The following is a 22,298-nucleotide window of genomic DNA, read 5'->3' on the forward strand; positions in this document are numbered from 1 at the left end:
CCTTATAAGTAAATTTTTCTGTTCCCTGGGCCCAGTCAATCACCCCCCCACTCCTCCCAGCTTGCCCGAATCTTCTTCCCTCTGGAGGTTGTGGTTGGCTGTGGTCCCGGGGCCCCTCCTTTACTTTGTATTTATTGGTTTCCCCTTTATGTCAATTATGTTAAGTTCATCCCCTCACCCTTCCCCATTGGCTCCCTGCAAACCCCTCCTCTGTATACCCTCCCTCTTTATAACCCTTTTCCACCCTCCATTCCTGGCCATTCCCTGGTTGGTGCTCCTTGGTTGGCTATTCCATCAATAAACCGACCTTCACCCCCAGTGAGTGTGCTACTCCTTTGTCTTGTCCCTTTGGCGGTGGGATCAGTCCGCAAGGCAGTCCAGCCCGAGGCCTATAGACGCCAAGGGGGGCTGGCTGTTTATGCAGCTGGGTGTCGGCCGCTGACCCTCTGCTAGCCGGACATTGCCCTGGTGGCCGCGTACACCCTGCCGCAGTGCTGGGTGAAGAAAACGTGTTCTTTAATAGGGCTGATCTAGGACTATCCTGGATTTATAGTCAGCTACTATTTAGCTGTCCTGAGGGCTGCTTTGCAGTTAGTCACAATTTCAGATTCAAGATTTCTTACAATTATATTTTTGCCTTCCACAGGTGAGACCAAAGGCTGCCTAGTCTTGCACTTTGAAAGGAAAGAAGGAACAAGTGTGGGCTGTGTAGCTGGAAATACAGTCTGAAAGACAGACACTGCTGCCATTTCTGCCATACACAGTGGGAAGAATAGAGGTACCAACTACTGGTTTGAGGGATTAGTTCTACGTTTGTCTGTTATGTAATAGAAATCTCCACAGCTGGTATCCCACTGGTGTCCCGCTGGCGTTCTCCACCACTCCAAGAGCTGGCACCAGGATGGAGCCACAGCTCAGCACACATCCAGAGCTGGGACCAGCTGCCCCTTACAGTTCTGCCCTAACCACAGCTGATATCTGTCCTCAGCCGGGCAGTGGTTTGTAAGGAAAGAAGCACAAGGAGAGCAGCTGGACAGCAGTGTGAGAGTTAATGGCCCAGGCAGGGGTCAAGGGGCACAAAAGGGAAAATAAAGCACCACGTCCTGAACTGCATCCATTTCTATGAGAAGAGAACTGGAGACAAGAGAAGGGACACATGACTGCTGGCATCCCTTTCAGTGGTGAGTCCAATTCTATCCATCACTTAGAAACACAGAAGTAGCCCAAGAAATGCCTCAGGACACAAGAAAAAGGGCACATGGATGCCTTGAGAAGAAAAAGAAAAAAAGCCCTGATAGAGAAAATTCCTTTATAAACAACAAAGTAACACACTAAGATCCTCGCTTTGATCAAAAAATGAATAGGTGCACTCAATAGTTAGTTATTATAAAGAGAAAGAGATTGGATTTACTCTGTTATCTGTAACCCTTCAAACCCAGCTGTTTAACATAGCCCATTTGGCCTACAACTGACTTAGAAGCCTTTCAAGGACAGGATCAAGGAATAAATGCACAAAATCATACGGTGTGTTGAAGGATTTACCACTATTTTCAGTGTGCCCTCCTCAAAGGAAAATTGTCTTGTTCAAAATATAAAGAGGGGTGAGGGGAGCTACTGATTGAACCACAGGAACAGGTACTGGTTTGGGGTAACACACGTTTGGTAACAGTACAATCCCATTCATTTCTATAAACTAAACCTGGCTGGAGCAGTGGGCTAATATGAGGTGACAGTGTATACTTTGATTTAATAAGTGCAGATGTTACAAACATTTTAACAGGTGCATGCTGTTAGATATGTGTCCGGGGAAGATGAAAATGGGCAAGATCAGATTGAGCAGGATATTTGACCAAACTAAATTACCTAGAGGCAGACTAGTTACATTTGGAATTATTATTGATATAAATTCAGTACATTATCCTGAGGAGAAAACATTTTTCACTGTTCAACCACATCAAGTCTGTAAATCAGACTGCAGCTTTGTTCTCTGTCATGTAAAAAAGTCATTGCCTTACCATGTACTGTTACTTAGGAATTTCTTCCAGATAGATTCATTTCCATTACTGTTTGTGTAATGTTTATCATTTTTTATTAGCAGTTAAAATAAACATATTGATAATAATCACTTCCCACAACTCTGATGAATCAATCATCTGCTTTCTAGTTGTTTTATAAATGTCTTATCCTTCTAGATTGGTCTGATTTGCTAATACTGAGGTGACTGACCTCCATTCAAAATGTGCACTGGTAAATTCAGGATCATACATCATGTACTTCTGTTTCCCATTTTTTATCAGCAAAAGGGCTGTGAATAAACTGGAAACAACTATTAAAATTTGCATTAATCAGTAATGAATATGTTCAAAATTGTCAAATGTTCTACTGAATGTGATTGTTAAAAACTGAGACTGATGTAGGAGAATAACTAAATGAGCATATTCAAACATCATTTTTCTTTCATTCCCTGATTCCAGACTTAAATATGTTTTTTGTAAAAGATGCCAGGTTTTTTACGTGCTTTCAAAGACAGCACTTTTTTCTTAACAAGGAACTGAGTTGAAAGCATCAGCTCATTTCATATACTAAACCACAAAGGTCCCTTCATTTTGCTCCCAGCTCTATAAATTCCTAATTTTTTAATAAAGAGCAATGATAAAGCTATTGAAATTAGTCAGAATGAACACAAATAAGTCAGACTTCATTTAACACACCAAATGTTTGTGGTAGGAAAATTTAGGGAGAAGAAAAACAAAACCAGGAAGCAGATAAAATTTCCTGTTTGCTGCAGAGAAGCAATTGGTCTTTAGCTGCATATTTCTGAGATAAATATTTAGTAAAATTAAGTCTCTTTTAAAAAATTTGGGATCTCGTTGCTGCAATCAGCTACAAATTTTTGCTTCTTGACAGAGGTTGAACTGTGTTCTTTTCTGCAAGACAGGAATTTTACTGCCTTGAACTGCCAGAACTTTTCATCCAAAATAATAGATAAATTCCTCAAATTAATTCTTCAAAACCATTATTAGACAAGGTAATCTCATCAAGCAACAACACTTTGTTACCCAAAGGGTATAAATGATTGCAGACCAAGTTCAGTGAATGCGTATTTTACATGTACAGCTTAAATATACGTTGCATGAGCATATATAGGAAGGAAATGTTTCATTTTTTTCAAAGAAGGTATTAATTTACTATCTGAGTCTTTTAAACTAAGCATGCTATCTCTTTAGTGGATTACTATATTCTGTGTGCCTGATAAAAAATGGGACATTGGAATCTAAAATTTAAATTAGGTAAGAAAGTAGTGCCTTGGTCTATATAGGTAAACAACAACCCCTTCTTGCCCAGGGAGGACTGCAGAGGCTTGAGAGGCTCTTGGGGATGGTGCAGTGCAGGGCCAGGAGCTGGACTCACTGATCCTTGTGGGCGCCTTCTAAATCATCTCATTCTGTGATTTTGTACAATGATGTGATTAGTCACGTCTCCTATTCCAAGGCTGCTGTGCCTTCGTGAAAAGCATCTAGCCTGAATTTCTGATGTCTTAGCTAAATGCCTTGACCATTGGAGCACCATGATAAAAGTGGTAACAAGATCACCAAATCTCTCCTCTTATCTGCGTGCAGTGTCCATCTCCAAAGAGATGAGTCAACAGGAACAACTGCTCCAGTGACTTCTTGGAGGTACCACCACCAAAGGTTTTCAAGATGAAGCTGGAAAAGGTGCTACATAACCTTATCTAGGCTTCCTTTCCTACAAGAAGTGGAACCAGGTGATCTTTTGAGGTCCCTCACAAGTTGGGCTGTTCTATGATTCTATGAACCCTCTCGTTTCCACTCAGGAAATGAGTCCCTAACACAAGTCATTACTTAGGCACGCCCCAGGAACACATCCCTATTAATTAGCTTAAGCTGTTTGCTGCCCGTAATGAATCTCATTGTTAAAGAAGATTCAGGGTGGGCAGTGCAGCTCTGTCTGAGCTGCAGTCCTACCTCAGGAAGATCTTTAATCTCCAATGTGTCCCTGCTGGTGAGGAACAACCTGCTTTGTGTAGTGTATCACTATATGCAGTGATAAGTGAGATCATAAGACCTACACTTTATTTTGAATAAATTAAGCCTCATATCATTACTTGCCATTCCTTGACACATTTTCTGCTGCCACCTATGTCCTCAGAACCCTATTTGCAGGGCCCTCTCCTTCAGCATTCAGGTACCTACATCTCGCTGCCTTCAAATGTATTGTCTACATCAGGCTAGACAACTCTGTGCAAAGACCTACACCTACAGGCTATATAAAAAACCCAAATATTTCATCAGAAATTACATCACATATTTTTAAAACATCAGAAGGATTTGCATGGGAGGGGAGTGATGGACAGGGATGGGGGAAAATTGCTGCTGTTTAATGTTATCCTTACCATCCTCTCAGCCTTTACTGGAAGGTTCCTAAAACATCTTATTGAGGCAAGCCTGCTAACCAGTCTGTAGCCGTGCAGAAGACAGAGGTGATCTTTTGTCATGTCATGTTGGCACAAAAGCCTTAGCTATGACAGTGCAGATGAAGCCACCTTAAAGGCAGGCATTTTGCTTGACCATTTGGCTAAGCTGAGGCCTGTCTTTCATAAGGCTTTTTCATCTGCTCAGAAGATCAGTCATGTTGCAAATGAAGAAGTGTTTATAACACAAATGCCCAGGGCTGGACTTGATTTAAATGAATTCTGACCTGAAATGTAAACCATTCAGAGCTCTGATTTCAGCTGATAAAACTGGGCTTTGACTTTTAATTGCCATCTTAAATACTGAGGTGGAAATGTGGATTTAGGATGACTCTTAACAACTGCTCTTAAATATCCCTTTAGGAAGCCAGCTTCCCAAAAGGAAAGTCCTGGCATACTAAGGAGGAATTGCTCAAGACTTGCAGAATAAAACCGTGGAAACATTAAACATGTGCAAATTCATTCCATATCCTGAACTCCTGGAGTCTCAGAGCAGACTAAAATTAGCATAACATTTCTGAGGTGAGACCTCTGTTAAATGCTTCCCAGACATTTCTCCACTGGAAAACTTCTCCAGTGAGCAGAAGCAAATGGAGAAAAGCAAACAGGATTTGAGCATCCAAGTCCTTTAGGCATCTTTGGATATCCTAACTGTGATGAAAACATTTTTCACAACAAACAGATTTTCTAAAATAAATGCGATGTGTATTTGTATGTGTAAAATGTAATGAAGCAGACCAATGCTAATTGCATTACTTCCCTTTTTCTGATTGGATTTTATTCTGGTTGAAGGAAACACAGATTAGGTGTACCATGTACCATTAGCCTTCAACTTAATAAAATGCACCAAAGTGAAATGTTTGTTTGCATGAATGCTAGTTATGAGATAATTTTAGAAAAAGAGACACCAATAAATATTTGATAAAGATAAAAGTGTAAACTTCCAAAATTGCCCTTAGAAAAAAATTTTAAAGAAAGGCTCCTGTAGTACAGGCAGCAGTTGCAGAACTTAAACTTTTTGTGCATGACTGTAGCAATTACCTCCCATATCATCAGGTTGTATGAAATGGTCTCACAATATCCAGGAATGATAACTCAGATCTTCCAGTCTTTCTGCTCTTTACTTTGACTACCCATAAAACGTGAAGATTTTGAACTTTAAGGCAGTAAGTGGAACCAGACAATTATTTATTAACAGCATCCAGCTGGGAAGTACTTTGATGGCAGAAAGCAAACCTTTTCCAATACACGCGTGGCCAGATTCTTTTCTCATTAATTGAGATTGACTGCTCTTCTCTAAGGCTCCCCCAAAGCATGCAGTAAAACACACTTTTCATTTAAGAGCTTGACATGCCAACATGTCTTGAAGCACACTTTCACAAATTCACAACACACTGGGCAGCTCTCATCTAAGTCACACAACTCCCACTCAACCCTAAAATTACAACCTTTGGTTGTTGGGGTGTGCAAATAGTGAAACTGCAGCAGGAACCTATTCCTCCATGGATCTGTATTGCTGGGGATGCCCAGAAACCCCAAATGCTGTCTGCTGCTGGGTTTTGTGAGGTGTCAGACAATTGTTCATCCTTCAAAGGACTCTGGGCATGCTGAGCACATACTTGCAACTTGTGATAGGATTCCATATTTTACTGATAAATGTACTGTGGGAATACTTACTAAACTGCGGAAGATAATGAAATACATGCAAACCAGTTCTGGGTTGTATATCAGGATGAATTCTACCATCAGCATGCTGACATCATTCTGCTCAGAATGAGAACTGGTTTGTCCTCAATGGAAAAGTAATTTTATTTTATTTTTTTAATTGGAGTATATTGCTATATTGACACTAGTGAATCAAATGTTCCTTGGACCTTTTTTTGGCATCTCAACCAACCATCACAGCAGATCCCTCATCCATGTGAGCAAACCCTCCTATGCCAAAAGCAGAGCTAGTTTCAATAAACAGAAATACTTCTTGGCACTGTGCAACTTACTAGCACAAACCTGTCGGATCTCAAGATCTCAGTCCTGAGATGCTGAGCCTCCGAGACCACCTTGGGGGGCTCGGGAGTCCTGGAATGTTGCCAGAAGTGTCTGGTGGCTGGACTTTGGTCCTGCACAGGAGACGACAAGGATGAGGGCTTCACCGGGTGAATGGTGAAGGGATTAGCTAATTAGAGGGTGAGACACAAGGTTTAAGATTTATGTACAGGGGGGTTTAGAGGAGTAAGATGGAGGAATTGGGGTGTGTCCTGTCCTTCTTCTTCTTCCTCTTCTCCTCCATCTTCTTTGGCCACGGTGGCATTTTTGGATTGGTTATTACTGAGAGTGCACCGAGTTATAAGAATAGATGGTATTGGGGAAAAATGATAAATATTGTACACGTAACAATGGGTATAAAGATACGTGGCTGCCCGGGAGGGCAGACAGTGTGCCCATGGCTGACTGCTGAGCAGATCTTTGTTCGGCTGAAAGAACATCTTTTAGATAAACAATTAATAAACATAAAAACCGAAAGAAGAACTGAAGCCTCTTCTCGTCCTTCGATACGCAGGCTGCCCCAAGGCCACCCCGGGCCTTCCCAGGCCCCTCAAACAGCCGAGATAAACCGGACACAAACCTATTTTATGGCAGATGGATTGAACCCCTCCATTGAATGTGCATTGTAATAAGCTTCAGTGACACCCATGATATCAGTCAGGGTAGAACTTAGACAGAGCTTATTCAGTTTCAGCTATGAACATAGTTGGCTTCTGATGAGAGGGTTGAAGTATTTGATTGCAACTGCTTTGCAAACCTGCAGACTGGAAATTGAATACTCAGGGCAATTGCAAACATGAAAAACAAGTTCATTCAGCTTTGCACAGAGCTACCAAGTTCAGACAACGAGAGAAATATACATTTGGATTCACCAACTGCTCTCTGATTCCATTATTGCTGACTCCCTTGAACTTGGAGCCCAAAACATATTTACGTGGTGCAGAGCTTAGGGAAACATCTTTGCTGAATCTGTACAACACCAAGGCATCCCATTGCACAGATGGTCTCCAGTCACTGCATTTTTCAGCATAAGTGTGCATATATCAGCCCACAGTCCCAGCTCCTCAGCCTTCCTGCCCTACAGACCTTTGTGTCCTTGCCAAGACATTGGACATCCCTGGGAGAACACAGATCCTATTCAACTAAATTTAAAAAAAAACCCTCAACACACAGAAATCAGCTACAAATGTTCAGGATAGAAAAACAAGCCAAAACGTGCTTTTCTAATTTATTTTCTATATTTAAAAAAATAAAATGCACTGAACATTTGTAGTTCATTTGTGATATTATGACTTCCTTTACTGCATAGTTTTAATTTGTCTTATACTTTACCATTGTTGGCTGTTGTTGTCTCCTGCTTTTATCCAGATTCAGAGCAGGTCTTGAAGTCTGCCTCACTGTTTTAGGAGAGAATTTATTATGATAGCTGCCATGGATATTCTCTGCTAGATGTTGACCTGTTTTAAGAAGAGATCAAGATTAGGCAAAACAAATGAGATAATGCCTGTCTTTGTTTAAAGATATCTAATTGTCAAAGCACATTCCTATTACAAGTACACACATTTACACATTTTTGTGCCCAACCTCAGTGTAATTGTGTGGAGGAGTGCAGCCTTTTGGCCAGATAATGAAAGTAGCACATGATAGAGCACTATAGCACAATGTTTTTTCTGGCATCAGCTCAGGATGACTTCAGTCATTAAGGGTGAAGCCATATTATTAAAGGACACACTCCCAGATTAAGCAGAAGAAATCAAAATAAGCAGTCTAGTTCATAAGTGTAGTGATACTGAAGTTAATTTAAAGGTTAGCAATTTTAAATATATAAAAAAACAAATATTCTTTGCATATTAAAGAACACCTAGGATATATATCTGATGTGTATATATTTACATATATATCCATCAGATATCTATCTATCTATCTATCTATCTATCTATCTATCTATCTATCTATATGTTTTTATATATATATATGATAGGCTATATTTGCTTTTTAAAGCTGTAATACTTTCAGCACCACTGATTAAAACCCAGTTGCTGACTGTAGAACTTCAGCCTAATGATGGGTGATGAAAACTGCAGCAGTCATTGGTAAAAATAACAACCTGAGGGGTCAGGAGGAAGGACAGCAAACCGAAATGTGCCTGAACTCACAGTGGGGTGGCAAATGAAGGAGGAGAAGCCTCAAAGAAATACTCAAAGACAATGTTGGCTCTGTCTTAAGAATCTTTCTGCATCCAGTTTGCCAGCAGGAGAACGTTTGTCCTACATCTGGCCACCCCTGATGACACCTCAGACCATAGGAAGGACCCACGGACCCTTCCCAGGCTGGGAAGGAGCCTGGCCAAGGTAACTGCCAGGTGTTGAATAACAACATCTGGGGATGTTTGTCAGAAGAACTGGGGAGGTGCAGGTTTGGGTGTGCAGCAGCCTCTATAATAAGTCAGATTCCAGCGTACAGGTTTGTCCAGTATTGGTACCTGAAGCCAATGGGGCTCAATTGCAGACCTGAACCCACACTCTAAAACAAAATAGGTCGATTTTTAAGGAGCAGCAGATATAGAGTAATTAACATTACTCTTAAGAATCTGTAGTCAGATGGGTAAAGCCGATGGGGGCTTTTCCCATAGCAAACTGTGTCCTGCGTTCCTTATCTCATGTAGGCTGTTCTACTAACCTCAAAAGCAAGAATTTGTCAAGTACAGGCAGCCACAAAAGAGTCATTTAGTTAAATTATATTGATAATTTAGTAACAGATTGAAAACATCAATGTTTGCATTATTCTTAGACAAGAAGTATATTGATTTTTACCTTTCTGTCTTGATCCCAATGGTCATCAGTTTCCTCACAGAGGAGGTTACTTTCCATTACTACATTATATGCATAAACTTAAACCTATAAGCTTTTAATTTATGTTTATATGCATGCAGCTGTAGATACCCCTAAGGTACATACTCCCTATGCAGTAGTTGATATTTCTGCAGAAGTGCAGAAATATGTGAAAATCCCTATTGATTTCATCAATGATTCTCAGAAAGTACAGTAGTCATCCCACAGAAATCTGATTAGTAGCTCTGCTTTCATCCTCCAGAGACCTTCACTACCTTTACAAATGAAAAATATTTGCTGCAATCCAGCACAAGGAAGGAGCAGTTCAGCCATTCCTCAGTGAAACAAAACCAAAAATTTACTTTAAAGCTGAGTTAACAACCTTTTCTCAAGGATCTGTGTCCTATGCAATTACTTCTACTGGGAAGTAATTTCTCTCTCTCTCCCAGGACTAGTGAAGGTCTAAAAGGGAGTTTAAAAGAAATTCCTATTTTAGAAAGACTAACAGTAAGGAGTACAACTTCAACTTTATTTTCCTGTTATGATAGGAGGGATATTTTTCTTCTGTCTTTTCAAGATGTTCCATGTCAGGTTAAGAAATGGAAATCTTACCTCTAACTCCAGCCCCAGTCAATAAATAAATATTGGTCCACTATCACAAAACAACTACTAAGCAAGTTAATGTTCTGAAATTTGATTTCCAGCACCTAGGATCCTGAATACCATTATGGAAGTCTGAAAAGAAACACAGAGTCCACCATCAGACAGTTTTGTTGGCATAGATTATTTTCTTTCATACACTTCATTATATATATCTTATTTTAGCTATAAGTACCAAGCAGATTTTTACAGCAGTTTTTGGTTAATGATTATTCCATTTACTTTAAAAGGACCTTTGGAGTTTCATGAAGGCCACCAAGGCAGGTGAAGAGACTGAACAAATGGGAAGATCCAATGGGGAAAAAAAAATTTTTGCAACTTTGCAAAATTTAAATATAAAGCATAGAAAACTCAGAATGGTGGGTGTGGAGGTGTGGGAACACAACACAGTGATTTTGTCTTCTAACAGTCACTTCCCAAAGTTTTTTACTGCCTAATTGGGCATTTTTGAGAGGTCCTGAGCTCTCTTTCCTCCTAGAACTATGAGAACATAAAAATGTCAGTGAGACTTCCCACTGTTTTTGACATCCCTAGTAACCACGGTAACAGATCACTGAAGACATGCGCCAGACTCTCTCTCTTCAGTCTGGGAATAACATATAGCAGCACATTATAGCCTTTCACTCATTCCTGAGTTTGTGTCATTCTACCATGATATGCCAATAAAAAACCTAAAGGTTGTGCTCACTGAAGATGTTACCCAGAACCAAGAGTTTCCATGAAAACATTGTGTTCAATCTCCCACACCTGATGCAGAAATCTGATGAGACAATGTAGGTGCTTCAAATGATTGGGTTCTCCAGGTTGCCAGTACTGTGTCACTGTGGTATCTAAAGACAATGAAACTAGAAACTTAGAAGGTTTGGTTCTAGAAATCTGTGAAAAAAAAATGAAAAGCAGAATTGCAGAATCATAAGGCATCAGAATGAGGTCTGGAGATCATCTGGTTTAACACCACACACAAAGTAGGGCCAGCTTCAAAGCTACAGAAGGTTGCTCAACACCATCTCTGGTCAAGTTTTCAACATCTGCAAAGGTGGAGGAGACTCCACAGTTTCTGTGGGGAACCTGTCACCATGTTCCAGCAATCTCTTCATACCCCCAGGAACTTACTTTTAATTTCAGTGGAGATTTTTGGAGATTTCTGGAAATAAGAAGGAAATTTCTAACAGAAGAACCTATGGAAATCTCCTACTCAGAAAGATACTGGGAAAGAATGAATGAATGGCAAAACTTCGTCTATTTGCAACTGGATGGGGATTTAATTCTTGGATTCCACTTTCCAGTCAGTCTAAACATTAGTCTGAACATGCCACTTAATCCTCATTTTCCTCCATATCACAAGGTATGGAAAAAACTCAAAATAATTTCAAAATTAATTCATATTAGACCTCCAAAATTTCATTACATAGGAAGTAAGAATCATTCCTCTGTACTAGGTGAGCCTGGAACCTGGTCCAACAATAATCTGCTTTGATACGACAACCCCATGAGTTTAAGTTTCTTCTGAGATTTACATCTCCCTGCCATCATTACAGCTCAGAGGAGTTAGTCCAGTGATAGGCAGAAATAAACTACTTTTAAAACTTAAAAGATCAGGCATTGTGCCTATAGGTTGCAAAGACTTACACACCCAAAAATCAGCAATTCAAGTATGATAAGTACAGTGGCTAATTTGTAGTTACTTTTATAAGGAAGCAAAGAATGTGGAACAAAACAAAAAAAAATATGGACATCTGTTACTAACAGTGCAATGTAGCTAGAAAGTGAAGTTAAACATACATTTTAAAGAAAAAACAATAAAATTGAATGCTTCAAAAATTAGCAGTTGGGTGTCCATTTCTTGAAAGCAGTTTGACTAAAACAGAAATTAATTCAGAAAGTTCTGAGGACAGTATTAGGGTAAAAATATGATTAGAAGATCACAATGGCCATTTGTGCTCATTTCCAAATGTGGAAAACACAGAATTGCAATCAGAATAAAACAGTCTTGTTAAACTGGGAAATAGTCTCTCTGGGCATATACAAGAATCCTTTTCATTTGACTATTTAAAACAGAACTGAATTATCTAGATGTACTAAAGATATATCCTGTCTTTGTCATGTTTTGGTGGGTGGAGTGAGTCCTTTTCAGTTCTAATATTAAGGGACAAAGCTATTGGGGGGGTAAAAAGCTTCCAGTAATGGGGACAGGGGGGGAGGAGGAAGGCTGGACCTTCCTTATCTCTAAAAGCTGTGTCCCAGATGAAGCTTGAACATAATATGATGCTTCTGAGCTCCACAGGCAAAATATTTCTATTGCTTACACAGAGTTGTCAAAAAACAGCACCGACGGAATAAAGCAATTGGAGACAGGAGGAAAACAAAACTGAAATTTTGTTTCCATTCCAGAGTTCTTAGTGTTGCAACCATGATCTATGGCTCCTAACAATATTCCGGGCAGTAGCTGTTAAATACTGCTGCATAAATCCATTTATACCCTTGGCAGATCAGTACTCCCAAGAGGCTCCTGTTCTGCGTTTCTTCTGTCCAGGACAGGACAGAGTTTTAAGAACATTATTTCCAGGGCATTTAAAATCACAAATCTGAAAGTGAAATAAATATTTGTTTTGCAACCAAACCTTGTTCTCTGCAGCAGAAAGGTACCTTCCAGTTCTAATGTTTTTCTTCCATTCAAAATCTGACTGTAGGCAACTGATCCAGATCCAAGATACAGTGATGGAGTATAAGCCTCTATGACCTGCAGAGTATTTTCCTTTCCACTTCTTTAAACCCCAAATCATTTAATACTCATTGCTGCTTCCAAAGGAACAGATTCCCAGCAGAGTGGTGTGTGGCCAGCTGTCCACCAAATGAGACAAGAAAATCATCACTTTCTGTGTCGACTGGGGTCACACAGTGGTTTCTCAGAAGAATCATGGTGTCCATCAACTGACCTCCCACTTGGATGGAACATAACTATTTATTCAGATCACTTTTAAGCGCTACTCTCTTAGGAGCAATGTTTGAGCATTGGCACCTGCAGTCAGTCAGATATTATATCTCACTCTACCCCCGTCAAAAGCCCCCACTTTCCACAGGAACTCTGCCCAAGGACACATGGATGCTGAATAGTCCTGGGGCCATGAAAACAGCTGGGCTGCCAGATCACAGATTATTACACTGGTGACTCTCAACAGGACACCTGAAGTGCTATCATTACTTAACACTTATTATCTTATTTTTCTACACTGAATTTTTACAATTACATCTCATGAATACTAACATCTGCTTGGTAATTAAAAATAATTTTTAAAAAACTAAAACAAAAAAAAACTCAAAAAATTATATTAAATTGTCTAAATAAGCACAAAAGTAGTTATGTTTTACTCGTCTCTATTCAGTAAAATTCAGTTATTGAATTGTGAATGTTGTGATATATAAAATTTGCTGCCGAACTTTCTGACAGATCAGTACTACTTAATGCCCACAGAAATACAAGTAAAGTTCACACTAGTATGCTGATCTGTAGGCCAATGTCATGCTGAAAGGACAGGAACCTTTCTAAGATGACCCCAAACAAATTTCTTCTTGCAGCAGGAGAAGCAAGAAGAAGCAGGGAGGAGACATAGTGTCCAGATAAGGGCAATGCCGGTTTGGTGTTATTTTCAAAGGAATTTTTTATTTTGCCTTTTCCCTGAAATATAAACTTCAAAGTATTTCAAGAATTTCTTGATTATATTTAAATATGACTGGATGAGCCAGATGCCTGAAGTAAAATGCTGAGTATTTAAATCTGGTTTATATCCCCTGCTCTGAATCATTACTTTGTCATGGCTCTTGCAAGATACAGTAAAAGGAAAAAATAACTGACAATGGTAGGTAAGACATTCAGAAACTTTCAAAGGCTAAGCATCAGAGTCTTCAAACCATAAAAAAGCATATTTTTAAGCACAATCAGTTTTCTTAGCCTATATAACCATATAAGGTTGTTGCATAGAAATTAAATACAACTTACAAGCAAAATAAGACAAATGTAATTTAATGAACACCATTGCCTTCTAACATGAGGTTATTTTTTTCACTATGAAGGGAAGAAAAGAAATTAGTTTATACACAGCAGTCTTCTGCCTGTCATTTTAAGGCAAAAAACATTATACAGTTTGTAGGGAAAGCAAATTTAGGAAAGTTTCCAGGCACCTGAGATGTGAAGAAGAGCACATGCACACCATTTTCTGTTTCTTCCAACTCCATCTCTTGTGGTGGGTATTGCTACCCCCTTCAAGCATTGTGATTCAGACATTAAGTTTACTTTTAAGCGTTATAAAACAGAAAGTATGTTTTTGTCAACACAGAAAGTTAATCTGTACTGGGGTAAGACAAGTAAAATGTGTGTAATAGCTACCACATTCAAAATTAGACATATATTTCCTATAACAGCACCTACATAGGAAGCTAATTGAAAGCAATCAATCAAAAGTAGTTATTTAAGAATAAATTTCCATGTGCATAAATTCTACAAGATCATCTAAATGCTGACAGAAATTTTCCTAGCACTTTAGTGCAATGAAATACAACCATAAATTGATCATACACAGCACAAAACTTCAATTTTGAACAAGCAAATTAAATGATTTTTTTTTTTTAAATTGTCCTTAATCCAAGCCTTTTCTTTTTGGTGAAACTCACTATCTTCCTACTTGGAACACTCTCCAGCTGCAACTTGGCAGGTTAGTTTAATCCGTTAATATTTACATTTTCTTAGTTAAAATATTTTGACATTTCAGTGATGAAGGTGTGATATCTGCTATTTTAGAATAGAGTTATTATTTTCTTGACACAGGTTCCCTGAGTATACTGAGTTTGATGTTGTTTTTGGCAACTCTGTTGTGTTGCAAGAAGCTGGATAATACAAATACCTACATATTTATCTCTGATTTTGATACCCAAGACAATATATTACTAGAAATTGGAACATCTATTTTTTGCAATATTGTCCCTGTTTCATTAAAGACAAATATATTTTTCAGTAAAATGCAGTCTGTACCATTTCTGATGAAAAAGTTAATTAATTCTTTTCTAAGAGCACATTGTAAAACAAAAGGGAGAAGCAGGTCATGCATAAATAGGCAATCAGGCAAGGGAAAACTCTGGAAAGCTCCACTAGCCCTGGAAAGAAGTAAATTAAAATCAATAAATACTAATATGATGACAGACAAAAAGACAGCACCATGTATGAAAATCCACTTTCAACCTCAACCACATGTTAAAATGAAAACCAGTTTCAATTTAACCCACATCTGCATAACAGAACCTTTCGGAAAGTATTCAGTAAAATAGTGTTTGTTTACTCTCCCTTTTGCTTTTCCACCTCTTCCCTGTCTTTTGCCCATATTTACTGCATTCTCTGAGAAGCTGTTAAATAATGTCTTCTGTCCTACAACTGAGATGGCAAGTCCAACATCAGAATGCATCCAGAAGAAGGAAATCAATTTTGCTGACCTAGAATGGCATAACTAATTTTTATTATTGTGTCAGAAACCAGATTGTTAATAAAATGAGAGGAACCATGGTTTCTAGTTTTGTTCCTTAAAACAAAACGAACCCTTCTAAAGAGCCAGGAGGTTTCTCACTCACTCACCTGACCTGGATGTTTTTCACAAAGATGAACGATTGCTGCAGCAACTGCCAGGATGTTGTGTGTGACGCTTCTCTCAAGAAATATTGCAGTGCATGGGGTCATACTGCATGGAATCTCTTGGTAAAATATGTGTTTTTACTATCAGAAGTATTTATTGTTGTAAAACAATAGTGGAAGCTGTTATATCGTTATAACATGGAGAGTGCCAAGTCTCCAGCTTGAACATTTCTATAATAAACACTAAGGAACAGAAATGAATTGTTGTGTGTCTGTACAATTTCCAGTTCTTCCTTATTACCTCAAGGCATCTGTGGCTTTGTAAGCAGGCATACCCACCCTCCTAGCATCACTTCCTGCTGTGGACTCAGTCTCCATTCCAGCTACTGACTTGGACATTGGATCCTGAAAAACTCGGTATGTCAGCCATAAAACATAACAGGAATATATGCTTTTAAAAGAAAAAAATTACCTTCTGGGGAAAAAAAGCTAAGCTGGGACCTTAGCATTTTAATTTTTATGCCTTTTTCACAACTGCTCCCTTATTATTGTTAAACCCATGCATTACCCTGCATTCAGTTTTGTGTGAGCTTGACCTGGTTCAAAAATGAAATGAGAATGGACAACAGCATTGTGTGACTCTCAATGGAAATTTGGTATATGAGATAACCAAGAGTATTCAAACAATGTTTTTGCTATTTGCTTATCAGTATTGTGAGTTATGTACCTCAAACTTCAAGTGTTGAGATGAAGACCATAAAAAGTTGAATTATGATTTCCAGGTCAAAAGCTCAATCCAAGAAGTTAATAGTGAAGCAAAGGCACTAGATACTGAATGGTACCTGTGAAAAGCACAAATGCTAGTCTAAAGAAATGTCCAAATTCCAGACTGCATGGTATTCTTCTCTACCTCCATCCAAAAAGGGGTTTAATTTTACTCTGGATTGCAATGAGGATCAACAATTGCAATGTACTGTTGCAAGTTCAATATGATATAACTACACCAAAAATAGGTGCTTTTGACATCACAACTTAGAGTATTCTCTTTTTTATCTTGGTATAACTTTTCATGTCTTTGGGGGGAAAAACTTAGCAAATTCTCACTATATGCATTATTAAATTTAACTCAGGACTCCTTGACATCAAAAGATTTTGCTTTTGAATTGAACATAGACCTTGGACCACTTAGAGAAAGGGAAATCTTTGATTTAAAAATAAGAAAAATACTAAAGCTCTTAAGCCAATATTATCCTACTAAAAAATATTGGAGCACTTTTTGAGAGTGCCCATGCCCAGAGGATCTAATGAACCCAATCACTGCTTTATCTGTCTCTTGAGCAGAGTTGTTCCTCACAGCCTGCTCACACACAGCAAAATTCACCCGACAGAAAACGCCACAAAAACATGGGATGGACACAACTTTGCAATAAATCTGATAGCTAATCAATAAAAGGGACAGGAAAAGCTTAGAGATTGTGTCCCATGAAAAAGGAGAAAACAGCAGCACTTTAGAGTCAGGTCACTTAAAATTACAAGCAAGCAGCAAAGCTGCTACTTTTATTCTTGAAAGGAAGGAATAAGAGTCAAATGATAGATGGGAGTTGTAAATCTTCTCAAAGGCATACTGAAGTTTTAATTAATTTTTAAGGGATCTGGGAGTTCAGCATCTACTGTAGTTTGTGCATGAATCACATTACATGTCTGATCTTCAGTAGAATCAGATATGAAAAACTACAAAGTTTGTTTTACTTTATTGACTTTCTGGGACAAGTTGTTAGTAGCAGGTTTCATTTTGAAAGATTTAGCAGCCTGAAATTCTTAAACAAACTAATAAAATTATTTGCTTTTAATGACAGGGGTGCCAATAACATAATAGGAACAAATAGTTACATGCTGTCTCAGACTAAATTCTTGAGACTTCAACCCCTTTATACTGTTTAGATATGATAAAATCCTCACAATCTTTGACTTAAATTAACTTTATTTCCATTTGCTTGTGGTTCAAAATAAATTTACATAGGAATCATGATATTACAGTTGCAATTTTATATGTTTCAGGAAATTTGAGGAGACGAATCTGGGACCAACTGTTAAAATTCTTCAATATAATTTTTTTTCATTTAAGCATAGGGATCAAAAATACAACTGAAAATATTTCGTGCAGAACAAACACATACAGTATCAAACACATTATGTTTTCCACAGGACTTTTTCTGTAGTGTTAATATTTGTGTATGTGCTTACATGCAAAATATTTTCACATACCTAAAAATATACAGAGCTGAACACAATTTTATTACATGGAAATGACCATTAATAGCAGCTCTCCTTGCTGGCCTTCAGTACAGATATAGCACATGTAGTTCATTTCAACAAATAGGATGGATATTTGTTGCATTACAAATGTTTTATAAAGTCCCAATTCCAGATATGAAGGTTCTTGCTATTTTTCCACTGGCCTTTTGAGGCAGCAGCTGTATTTTTGCTTCGATTTAAATATTTATGCTTTCTCAAATTCAAGACAAATACCTTTTTTGGTCACTGCTGTTAGTTATGTTTGATGGCATTGAGGGTGTCTACTGAACAAGCACATGCTGCTCTTAAAACAATGCTTTGTCCTAGAAACCAACTGAGTCACCAACTATCTCTGCAAACATTTCTTCACTTTAAGACGTAATTTAACCATTACCAGGCCACAAGAAGAAACAAGAACTTGCCTTCATGTAATATAAAAGTAATACGAAAGCTAATCACGAAGACTACTGCATTTTTGATTCCATGAAGGTTCAAACCACAGCAACAGAATTCTGAAAAACAGAAACCAGCCCTAATGCATAAAAATGTGCCCTTGGGAGTGCCTTGCAGGAAGAGATGAAAACGAGCTGCTGTGTCAGTCTTGTGCTGTGCTGCTGTCAAGCTGAAGCAGAGAACCCCACCAGGCACACCTGAGCGGCCCTGCTGGCTCTCAGCAACCACGGACTGATGCAACCAGCTGATCTGCCCTTATGGAAGTCTTTCCATGTAGGAATGTAGGTTTTTTTACCCTTAGAAAGTCAAGCTAGCAGAGCCTGTCAAGTAAACAAATCTGCCTGCAGCCTCCCGGTGCCAGCGCTGCATTAAACATCAGACATAACAACATTCTTTCCCTAGACAGCAAAATTCCCAAACCCTCACCAGCACAGGGCAGAGCTGGCCTGGTTCTCTGCACCCCTGTGGCAGAGCTGGACCTGTGAGAAGCAGGGAGCCAAGCGAGGAGGCAAGTGGCCACCCAGGTGAGCAGTGGCCTCAGAAGCTCCCATTCCTCCAGCCATTCCCTGGGTCCCATCGCAGGAAAATGGACCGAGCAGAAAGACTCCTACTGGTTTTAAATCAGCACTGGCTGCAGTGCTGATTTGAGCTGCAGTAATTTGATTTTGTGGAGTGAAGCCTTCAATCCTTTAATCTTTCCATTTTCTTTGCATCTAGCAACAATAATGCTTTAGACTGTAAACTCCAGGACACAATCTGTATATTCCTCCCTTTCTGGGCACCACTGAGCTCCCTGCCTGTATTTAGCACATAATACATTGTTTTAAAGTACTTAGCAATGATTAGTAGGATAATAACTTCTAAGAATAGGCATACTGTCCACAATGTACACTGCCAAAAGTATTTCAGTGTTAGAAAAATTGCTCCTCTGATCTGTCAGCACTTGCCACAGTTGCAAAAAAAAAAAAAAAAAAGTATAATAGAAATTTTCAACTTTTCAATTTTTTTCTAGAATAATATCTGTAAGGAAGGACGGGTTAGCCAAATTCCAATTTGTCTAGAATATGTGTCACCTTCATGGAGTGGGAGACTGAGCCATATAGTGCTGACTCAGCGCCCTCATCCCTTGCCCTGGACACCCCCTTGCAGAAGACCCCAGCATCCCTCCCCCTCCTCCCTTCTGCTCTCCCTTGCTCTCCAGCAGTGACCATGCCAGCTCAGCTCCCCTTTCACACACGTGAGCAAGCTAATGAGCATTCTGTTGGCTTGGAAAGCCAGCACTGCTTCAGCAGCACTCAGAGACCCCACTCCAATCCCTGCTGCTCGGTCAGAGGCACACCGGAATTTATTCAGCTGCTTTTGGGAAAGAGAGATGTCTCCAACCCTCCAGCTGACCTTCTTTGCTCATCTTTGCCCCAGGTTATTGTTTTAAATTCAGGAATGACAAGCTGGACAGTCAGAACCTATTTCTTCATTGCTTTGTGTTTTCTTTGTATTTTGAGCACTGCACAAAATGCTGGAGGGACCTGCTGTGTTGACACATTTTGTGTATTTTCTGTACTTTTCTTGTCCTGCTCTTTGAAATAAGCCGCTTGGCATGCTGAAGGAGAAGCTGAAGTAAAAACTTGTATTCTTCAAAAAAATAAGCATCTACTTAATGAACTATATTTTTTTTTTGCCCCTCTTGCTCAAACCAGAGTTACCATAATTTCTAAGCAAAGGTTATTTTTCTGGCCAAAACCCATGTCATGAAGAGATACACATACCAACTAACCAGTCTCTTTCAGAAATAATACAGCCATGTTAAGGCAGTGCTGCCAGTCCTGTTCTTTGCTTTGTGTTTGCTTAAGTTGTTCAGAGTTTCACACCTTTAGTGTTTGGTTGCTTTCATTTAATCTGACAGTTAATAACAGTTGATGGATCAAATCTCAGTGTTGCTATTGTGAAATTTTATAAGATGGGTCAGATAATGGTCAGATAATGATTTAACAGATAGTAAATTGGTGGTTTGGTGGTTTGGTTTTACTTTTTTTTTTTCCCTGGAATTAACTGTTTTATTCACACTTGACTGCAAACTTGCCCTTGTATCTATACCGTATTTTCAGTGTCTGCCACCTTAGGCACTCTAAAATTCACAAAAATCATTTGATATGCACAATCCAGCATGGCAAGATTAGTTGAGACCAATGGAGCAAAATAGTTCAGAACTGCAACTCACATTTTTCCAGCTAACAAAACAAAGCTATGCACACTTTCTCCAAGAGAACAGAGGTTTTTATAGGTTAATATGATGGTTTTGGATCAACTTCACCTGTCTTTTTAATATCTCCGACCAGGCTTTAACATTCTCTCAATGTTACTGTTCACTGAAGTCAACAGGAAATATCTCTGGACCTTCTCAGATTTTGTTTCCCCCTCATTTTTCCTTCTAAATACCTTTTCCTGCTTGATGCCTCAGATTTTAGCTTTTCTGTTTTTCAGATTCTGTGCTGCTTTAGTGCAGACTTCTGAGCTTCATATTAAAGGATAGTAAGCTCTCTTCACAGAGTAGGCAGACAAAACAATTCCTTCTCTAGCTGGGGACCAAGGACAACCAATCCAAATCTCAGGCCCAAGAGCTTAAACAGTTTATGACTGAAGAGAGAAAAACAAGAAGGATGGGACTTCATGGGCTAAAGCTAGAATTGGACAATTAACTCCAATATGCTAATGGACCAGAACTTTGAAAAGTGTGAGACCCCATGACAGATCATCCATTTTTTGTGACCATTTTGGGCTCATCTTGGGTGTAGCCCTGGCTGGGCTCTTGTGCTGCCCAAGGTGTACCCATTGAGGCCTCCTAATATTTAATATTTGATTTAATAAATACCTATTTTATTCTTTAGCTGTGTCCAGTCTCTGTTCTAGGTCAGCCTTCACAAGGCATCATGCTCACCTTGTCAAACACTAATTTTGCCTTCAACTGCTTTTCCCTCAAACTGGGAATAAAGGTGGCAAAACAGGGTCCAAGCCATCTGTGCTCCCAGGCTCAGTGTTTTACCCACTGGGTTTTGTCTGAGCAGCAGCTATGGCACTTCCCTTGGCTGCACCCTGAGCCTGAACAGGACTTTGTGATCAGGGTGACACAGGCATAACCTAGAGCTGTGGCCAAAAGAGCACACACACATCTACCAAACTTTACCACATTCATATGAAATTTAAAATTTCATATTGCCAGAGAATTAATATTCTTCACAGGCATATCTTTTAGTTGGGTATGTTTTTTGCCAAATTCTAATTTTTCCAGGGGTTATTTATGGTAAACCAGTAGTCCTTCTTTTGGGCAGCATCTTACCATCTTGCCCTGTTTTGTTTTGTTAATTACAAAATAGGCCTTAATTAAGTTAGGCTTTTTTCACGTACCAGATGACCTCTTTCAATGTTACATGATGGGACCCCAGACCAGTACAGATTGTTCTGCAGTGTGATTATATGCTTATCTTTAAAATGTAAAACCATCCAGGCATTAGAAAAAAGTCACTATTAGAAATAAGCAATCTTTTGTCAGAAAGCTTCTTAGTTACATGCAAATTTAACTCTCAGACATCTTAATTATTTGCCAGAATTTCAGCTAGCTGCATTTTGTTTTACTTTAGGGTGCTTGTTTTCAACAAGTCAGTGTATAGCTGTTATGTTTACAAAGAGAGCCTCAAAAATGTAGCCTACAGCCTGTCTGAATTTGCAGGCAACAAGAAACGACAAGCCCAAGTGCGAAAGAGTTTTATTTCTGCTTATACTAGACCTGATGGCAGCATGGACACTTTAAATGTCAACAGTTCCATTGGTCACCAGAGCATAGAAGAAATGCAAAAACAGCTCATACAAAAATAGGTACTTACTGCATTTGAATGATTACCCCTTTTAGCAG

The 22,298-nt window shown here is 39.0% G+C and overlaps 1 long non-coding RNA gene across 5 annotated transcripts; it reads left to right on the top strand.

Annotated features, from left to right (window-relative positions):
- Window positions 1-267: 267 nt before the first annotated feature.
- On the top strand, window positions 268-15,893 carry LOC135445481 (uncharacterized). Of its 5 annotated transcripts, none has more exons than XR_010439537.1 (5): window positions 268-318; window positions 647-1,181; window positions 3,621-3,766; window positions 8,779-8,886; window positions 12,717-15,893. It is a non-coding gene; the product is annotated as an uncharacterized LOC135445481 (long non-coding RNA). The 5 variants fall into 5 exon arrangements; XR_010439536.1 differs by lacking the exon at window positions 12,717-15,893 and adding an exon at window positions 10,257-11,805; XR_010439539.1 differs by lacking the exon at window positions 12,717-15,893 and adding an exon at window positions 10,257-11,805 and having other exon boundaries at window positions 3,621-3,716.
- The last annotated feature ends 6,405 nt before the right edge of the window (window positions 15,894-22,298 follow it).

This window comes from Zonotrichia leucophrys, chromosome 3 (genome assembly GCF_028769735.1).
Source record: "Zonotrichia leucophrys gambelii isolate GWCS_2022_RI chromosome 3, RI_Zleu_2.0, whole genome shotgun sequence".
Taxonomy (NCBI): domain Eukaryota; kingdom Metazoa; phylum Chordata; class Aves; order Passeriformes; family Passerellidae; genus Zonotrichia; species Zonotrichia leucophrys.